We start from the raw sequence: 8,228 nt of genomic DNA on the forward strand, positions 1-8,228 counted from the left end.
TTCCTTTCCAGGAGGCATCTCTCCAAGTCACAGGAGAGTGCGCCAACGTGGACGAGACCTCCGCTCTGCAGATGCATGTCCTTTGCCCTTCCGCCACCCTGTCTGAACACTCCTGAGACACACTCCCACACGCCTTCGTCCACTTCTTGCCAGCGTTTATTATTCCGGTCCTGAAATTGTTTTGATTGTATAAGCTTTTTCCTTCCAGAGTAGGAAATGTTTTTTCCCAGTAAACCCTTGTTATTCCAGAGGCAGTGAAGGTTGTGGTGGCAGATCTTAAACAGAAAAAGCATTGTCTTACAAAGTGCCTGACTCAGGTGAGGTTTCTGCAAAGCTTCCAGCCATTGTGAACTTTTCCCCCTAGCAAGGGGGAAAGGATTGCTGCTTCTGGCAGGTGTTTCATGGAAACTTGAGGATTCAAGATATTTTGGTATATCCACCCAAGGTCACCATCCCAGATGGCAAGAAACAACTTTCCCTATCAGGGCCCCGACTTCGATATTGAAGATTTTTTGAGGTTGTACCTTCACTCTCCTTTGCAGTTTTGCCACCCTTCCAGTTAAATCTGGGGCCTGAGTTTTTAAGTATAATTGCCCTACAGCTATGGGAAATGAAGGCCATTTAATTTTTTTTTTTATTTTTCCCCTTTCTCTTTTTATTTATTTATTTTTAAATCAGGGTATAATTTACATACAGCAAAGTAAACACATATTAAAGGTAGAGCTTGATACATGTTTACATTTGCATACACCCTTATAACTGCTACCTAATCTCGATACAGACCACTGCCAGCACTCCAGGGGCTGCTTCATGTCCCCACCCAGTCAACATGTTCCCCACAAAGGTGTCGCTGTGTGGTCTCTTTCATCATAAATGCATTTTCTTGTTCTTCAACTTTATATAAGTGGATTCATGGCTTGTACTCTTGCTCACCATCATGTCTGTGAGGGGCATTCCTGTTGCTGGGTGCAGCAGTAGCTCTTGTTCATTGCTGTGTGGCATTCCATAGTCACTGTGTTCATTTATTCATTCCCCTGGTGATGGACATTAGGGTTGTTTCCAGTTTGTGCTATTATGATACAACTGCTATGCATGTTCTTACCTGTGACTTTTGGTGAACATAAGTACTCATTTCTTTTGGGAATAGAATTTTCGCAGAGCAAAGTTGCTCAGTTATTGGCTATATGTTCATAGGACTTTAGTTAGATGCTGCCAAGCAGTCTTCCAAAGTGGTTGTACTGTGGGGAGTATATAGCTCAGTGATGGGGTGCATGGCTAGCATGCACAAGGTCCTGGATTCAATCCCCAGTACCTCCATTTAAAATAAACAAAGAAACAAACAAACAAATTTAACTACCCCCCGCCCCCAAAGGAGTTTAAAAAAAAGGGAGGAAGGGTATAGCTCAGTGATAGAGAGTGTGTACAAAATCCTGGGTTCAATTCCTAGTACCTCTATTAAAAAAAAAAAAAAACCAAAGTGGTTGTACTGATTTAAACGTCCCCATCAGCAACACATAAGGTTCCAGTTGCTTCACATCCTCACCAGGTATTTACTTTGTATGGACAGTTCTTTTCCTGTAAGTCATTCTTGAGAGAGTGTAGTATATCAGATTGTAGGTTTAATGCATGTTTCCTTGATGAATAATGACATTAATCATCTTTTCATATGCATTTTGCCATTTGTTTATCCTCCTTGTGGAAAGGGTTTTGCAAGCAGTTTTTAAAGATCCAGCTCTATGAATTTCTTTTTTTTTTTTTTCCTATTGATTTGTAAGAATTCTTTATGTTTTCTGAATCTGAATACTTGGTTGAATACATGCTCCAAGTTCTTGGCTTACCTTTTAACTCTTAATGGTGTCTTTTGATGAACAGAAGTTCTTAATTTTAATGAAGTTCAGTTTATCAGTCTTCCCTTAGAGTTAGTGCTCTTTATGTTCTGTTTAACCCCAAGGTCATGAATATGTTCTTCTCTGTTTTCTTCTAAAAGCTTTATTGTTTTACCATTTACATTTAGGTCCATGATCCATCTAGAATTAATTTGAGGATATGGTATAAAGCAGAGGTCAAAGTTCACTTTTTCCATATGGATATCAGTGGATCCAGCACCAGTTATGGAAAAGACACTGATATGAAAGACTTTTTATTTTTATAGTGGGATTTGAGTTATAGTTGGATGACATGAGTATGTTTTCTTTTATCGAGACTTTAAAAGCAGTTAACAGAAGCCAAACCATTCTATAATTCTTGGAATTACTGTTGCCATCTGTTCCAGTCCCAAATTACCCCATAACCCATGCTACGCCTTCTGCTTCTACCACATTCCTGTCCAACATGGATGATTGCAATTTGTGAAGCTATTGTTACCAGAGATTATAGCCATCTCACAGACTACCAACAGTGGGGTTCTTTTTGCTGCATGACCAGTGGGTGATCCAGGTTTAGAATCCTGTCTTGAGGGTTTTCTTTCTGTGGCTACTTCTGATATCAACTTGCTTATTCTGGGTTTGCCCAAAAGCAGAGCTTGGGTCTAGGGTTGCATGCAAGCAGTTTATTTGGGATGTGATTCAAAGAAGCAGAAAGGAGGGACCAAGGAAAGTGAACTAGGGAAGGAGACAAAGGCAACCCTCGGCTGCATTATTAGGAGATTGGTGCTTGTTCCTGCTGAGCCTTTCTGCAGACCTCTGTCAAAGGGACAAACTGAGAAGCATTTCCATCCACTGCTTGTGTGCAGTTCTGGGTGTGCTGTGTCAGTACCAACAGGCTCCCACATTGTCCTACACCACAGTGCCAAAGAAACCCTGAACAGGAAACAAGAGTGTGCGGTCCACTCGAGGTGAGATGCTGAAAAAGAGTAGAAGCCTGTATGGAATCATTTGTATCACAATCAGATGTGAGAAAAGGAGGTGTACACAAAAGGTTTCCAGTGCATATGCTGGCAGAGCTCTTGGGACCCAAGGGTAACAATGCAGCCAGTTACAAATATATCTGAAATCAAATACTCCAAATTCCATTAGGTACTCTCTCCATATCTGCTTTTCTCTGGACATCTGCTTCATTTCCAGGCCCTGGAAGTATAGCTTTGTTTGATTCACAAATGCTGTGTGAGTGGGAAATGACCATCCATGTCTTTTGTGTTTACCTGTTCTCTACTCAATATGGTAACCAGACTGACCCAAAAGCTCTTTGTTCCAAGTTCAGGATCCCTGAAATTCAATTTGATTGGTTCAGCTTGGGTCAGGTGTCTCCTGCTAGTCTGACATATTTGAGCCAGTGGAGCAGGATCATGTGTTACAACATTATTGATGAAAATGCAGTGCTGTTGACATGGTAAGGGGCAGGGTTGTTGGATGATGAGCTAAGTAGACTCCCCTTTGGAGGGGGACACCTTTTGAAGTATTTGCTACATCAATCAAATCTATCAAAACCTTATGATTTCTATCTTTGGTGTAATACTGAGAAAGTCTTTCTCTACCCCATGGATATATGAACACATGTTTTACATTTCTTCCAATATTTTTATGATTAAAAAAATTCAAATATTTAATCCACGTGCAATCTACTTAGATACAAGTTAGGAGATAAGGACCTAACTTAAAAAAATGGTCACACACACAAAAAGGTAACCAATTATTTGATAATCTATCCTCCTCCCATTGATTTAAAATACATTTTTTTCATATACAAAATTTGTGTGTATGTGTGTGTGTGTGTACATATAGCATATAGTACTGTCTCTGAAGCTTCCCATTGGCTTGTTCATCTATTACTGTTTTAAATATATCTGTAATGCTTCAAAACTAATACGTGTGCTGTGAAAACAATTACTCCCATTGGTTTTAAATTCCTCTAGTGGAACAACTTTTATACCTTCATGTTTTCTAGCATGCTTGATAATGATGATAAAAGTATAGTTTATGTATAAGAATATATATGCATGATTGAATATAAAAATGCACGTTATGCTACAGTTTTCAGTGTGCTTTCATAAAAAGTTGCAAGTCGTCTAGAAAAGAACATATTGATAAAGTAACACATTTCTCTCTTTGATACAGTTTACATGATAAACTGATAGATTTTATCACCGTTCTAAATAATTTCCCTCCCTACAAGAGGATTACATATCCCTCCCTACAAAAGGATTACATACCCCTTCCTACAAGAGGATTACATATCCCTTATAACTTGCAGTACCTCCTGTTGGTCTTGGCCATTTGGCTTGTTTTGGCCAATGATACAAACAGATCTGACTTACATTATGTCTAAATAGAAGTGTTGATTATCATTGTGTGTTTTTGCCAACTTGCTCTCTCTATTCCCTCTGCTGTGAGAATTGCATGGCTCAGATATTAAAGAAGAAACATCTGGCAGAAGAATTACAATTAACCCATGGCTGATAAGCATTGTGAATGAGAAATAATCTTTTATTGTTTAAGCCACTGTGATTTGGGGGTTGTTACTGCAACCTTACCAGTAAAAGCTGGCTCATCCACATGCCATGATGACTGCTGACAGTCATGTTTTGACTGCAGTTAATCAGCTGGGTACATCTCACTCAGATGTCTAAAGAATTACCTGAAGGAGTTCTTTAACTCAAGAGTCTATAAAAAAGCAAAAAGATTAATTAGAATTGTTAGGACCTCACTATGAACATGTACCACATATATTTTACTCCGCAGTTATTTTAAATATACTCAAGATACTAAGCTCTTTATAAGTAAAAGAGATATCTTTTAGCAAAGTTTAGTAATGGCAATTATTATAAAAATATAATTGGCAAAAAGAGAGAATCTCAAAGGAACTCAAGACCATTGGATATCTTCAGAATCTGAAACATGTCCAAGGCTGTACAGGGACAGTTGTGTGTGGTCACATAGGGTTGTGGGTGCCCTGATTTAAGACTCTGATCATCTTGATTTCTGCTTCTCTTGGTGTCTTTTCCTTTCTTTTTATACCTACTGGCTTCCTTACAGTCTATTTTGTACCTTTTCTCCTCCTCATAGTTTCTTCTGTATCTGTAATTTCTGATTTTTAATGCCTTCAGCTTACTCATAAGTTTGGTTTGCTCCTGGCTCTTTCAAGGACATCTTGGGAACTTCAGCTCTCAACATTAGTTGCCTCATCTGTATTCTCCTATTTCAAATTCCTGATTTTATTTGACCCAGCTGTAGTGGCCTGAATCGTGTCCCCATCAAATTCATGTCTACTCAGAACCTCAAAATGTGACCTTATTTAGAATAAGGGCTTTTGCAGATGTAATTAAGTTATGGGTATCAAGATGAGATCATCTTAGAGTAAGGTGAGCCCTAAATCTGATCATGAGCATTCTTATAAGAGACAAAGGAGAAGAAATAGAGTCACAGAGAGGGGAAGGGCCATGTGAAGATGAAGGCAGAGATTAGAGGGTAGCCACAAGCTGAGGAATGCCAAGACGACTCAGCCATCTGACGCAGGAGAGAGGCATGAAGTGGATTCTCCTTTAGAGCCTCCAGAAGGAACCAACCCTGCCAACACCTTGATTTCAGACTTCTGGCCTGTAGAACTGTGAGAAAATAAATTTCTGTTGTTTTAAGTCATCCAGTTTATAGTAATTTGTTACAGCAACTACAGGAAACTGATACCCCAGCTCATCTCTGAGGGCTTTTACTGTTCCTAGGCCATTGGTTGGGCTATGGATTGGCCACCAGTGGGTGGAGTGCATAGAACTGGGTCATTAGTAAGGCTGTGGAAAGGGTTATTTCCTTTGAAAAGACACTGGACGTGGGAGACATGTAATTGGCTTGTCTAAAACAAGTCAATGCCTGGCTTCCAGGCACCCATACTCTTCTTCCCTTATGGACAAAAATGTCTCACCTGATGTGATTCAGCTGTCCCACATAGCACTGCCTGTTGTCCATTGGGATGAACGTCTGGAGGCAACGTCACGGGGGCATTTCAAAATTTACTTGTCATTATCAGAATGTGCATTTTTGGGGGCAATGGCCATTTCAGTGTCCTCTCTTTACCTGACATCCTGATTGATGTTACATCTTCGCTCTTCAGTATCCTATAGATGAAGCTGAAGTTCTCAAATTTGAGTGTGATCTACTTTAAAAGGACATGTACAGATGGAGAGTCTTAGTCTTGACTTCAGTTGTTTTAACAATCATGCTACCTTAACAATGTATTAAAGTGAAACTATAGGTGTAAACCTATAGAGTATAAAACTATGGCAAAGCTTTTCTTTAAGGCTCAGATAGCAAATATTTTAGGCTTTGGGAGCCGTGTCTTTTCTGTTGTGACTATTGTGGCATGAAAGCAGCTGTGAACAGTACATATAGTGAATGAATGTGGCTGTCCTCCAGTATTTGGTGACAATGAAATTTGAATCTCATATAATTTTCACATGTCATGAAATAGTCTTCTTTTTATTTTTTCCTCCAGCTATTTAAAAATGTAGAAACCATTCTTTGCTGCTGGCTGTATAAAAACAAGCAGTGGGACATAGTTGGCACCTGGGCCATGGTTTGCCAACTCTGCTATAGAAGATGCTTAATATTCCTTTCCACCCATAGTCCCATCTCATTTTTCTAATAGGACCCTAATTTTATTTGGGGAACCTTTTCTCCACCTCTACCTCGCATTGAAAACTGTTAGTCTGTCTGCTTCAGGTTATGCTACTGAAGGTATGGCCTTTGCTATGGTGATTGGTTCAATTATAGTGAGTACTGCAGTTGCAGAGGGTCTATTTTCTCTATTTCTGCAGAAACTTGTAGCAATAAGGACAAGATTGTAAGCCTGGAGATGCCAGAGGCTACCACATGAATCTTAAGAATGAAGCTGACACAGCAGAAGGCTGAGCCAAGAAGCTACGAGAAACTGAATTTTGATTACATTTTTTGAGCTCCTGGATCAAACCACTCATGACACTAAACAACCCCAAGGCTTTTCTGCTACATGAATAAATACATTTTCTTTCCTATTTAAATGAGTTGGAGTTTGGGTTCTCTGTCACTCACAACAGCAGGGTACTAACTAAGGCAAAACCTTTTACCTCTAATGTTTATTATAACAACAAAAACAAAGTTTAAAATGAGATGCCAACTTAATTGCCAAACCAGAAAAGTTCAAATCAACAATGTTATAGACATTGTTGTTTTACTGAAACGAAATTTCTTTCCCAACGTGACTGTGGCATTGGCTAATACGTTGTGGGTTGTTTTGAGTTCTGGGCACCTTTGTGTCCTACACATAAGGTGTGTGCTATGTCATGAATCATTTCTTCATTGCTTTTCTCTATTCGAACTATTGCAAAACCTTCATTCACAGAGCTGTTGTGATTCAGTCTTCCCTTGGTAGAGATTTATAATTTACTTAATAAGTCAGACTCTTTTCTCAGTTGCTAAAACAAAGAAGAATATCATTGTGCTTGACTTTCAAATTATATAGATATCAAATTAAAGCCTTATTTTATTAAATTACTTAAGCCAAAGTCTTTGATCTATGAAAATATTTTTCAACCATGAATGGAAAATAAAGCTTTGTGTTTTCAACAGGAGACAGATTCACGTGTGGTGATTGTGTCAGCCTTTGGGACATGCAAGCTCTCAGGATGTAGGCCAGCCTATGAGGTCTAGACTGGCTTCATTCATTTGTGGCCCTTTTTCTGCACCATCCACTGGCTCCCACTTGAATCCTATGATCCCCTTCATTGGTGTGGTCTGTTACTTCTGTTAGGGATTTTAAACTAATGCACAATTTGTTAGGCCTCTTTGTCTGCAGTTGCATGAAGTCCTCCTGCTACTGTAATCTGTACTTGTGCTACTTGTTTTAACCAGGAATGGTGTATTAGTTACTTATTGTTCCCCAAATCCTGCAAAGATCTCAAAAACCCCATGGCCTATAACTTGAAGCATTTATATTCTTGCTCACAGGCCTGCAGGTTAGCAGAGGAGGCTCTGCATTAGGCTGCAGGTTAGCTGGTCTTGGCTCTTGGCTTTAGGTCAAGTGTAGAACTACCTGTGTACCTTACTCCAGGACCCAGACCAAAGGGCAGCAGCTAGCTGGCACATGCCTCTTTATGGCAATCAGAGGAGTGCTAAAGACTGAGCCAAAAAATGCAGAGACATTTAAGTCCTTTGTGCACGTCCTATTCACGGACATCCCATTGACCAGAGCAAGCAACGTGGTGCAACATCAACAGAGTTAGGAAATACACCTATCTGCTCTAGCGTGCTGTAGGTTTACATGGC

The 8,228-nt window shown here is 39.5% G+C and overlaps 1 long non-coding RNA gene across 1 annotated transcript in view; it reads left to right on the forward strand.

Annotated features, from left to right (window-relative positions):
• LOC116154433 (uncharacterized) overlaps window positions 1–6,964 on the forward strand; it is a 32,389-nt gene extending 25,425 nt beyond the window's left edge. The window contains exon 2 of the long non-coding RNA XR_004138355.2: window positions 6,743–6,964. This is a non-coding gene — a long non-coding RNA (uncharacterized LOC116154433). The remainder of the gene's footprint in view (window positions 1–6,742) is intronic.
• The last annotated feature ends 1,264 nt before the right edge of the window (window positions 6,965–8,228 follow it).

Source organism: Camelus dromedarius, chromosome 6 (genome assembly GCF_036321535.1).
Source record: "Camelus dromedarius isolate mCamDro1 chromosome 6, mCamDro1.pat, whole genome shotgun sequence".
Taxonomy (NCBI): Eukaryota; Metazoa; Chordata; class Mammalia; order Artiodactyla; family Camelidae; genus Camelus; species Camelus dromedarius.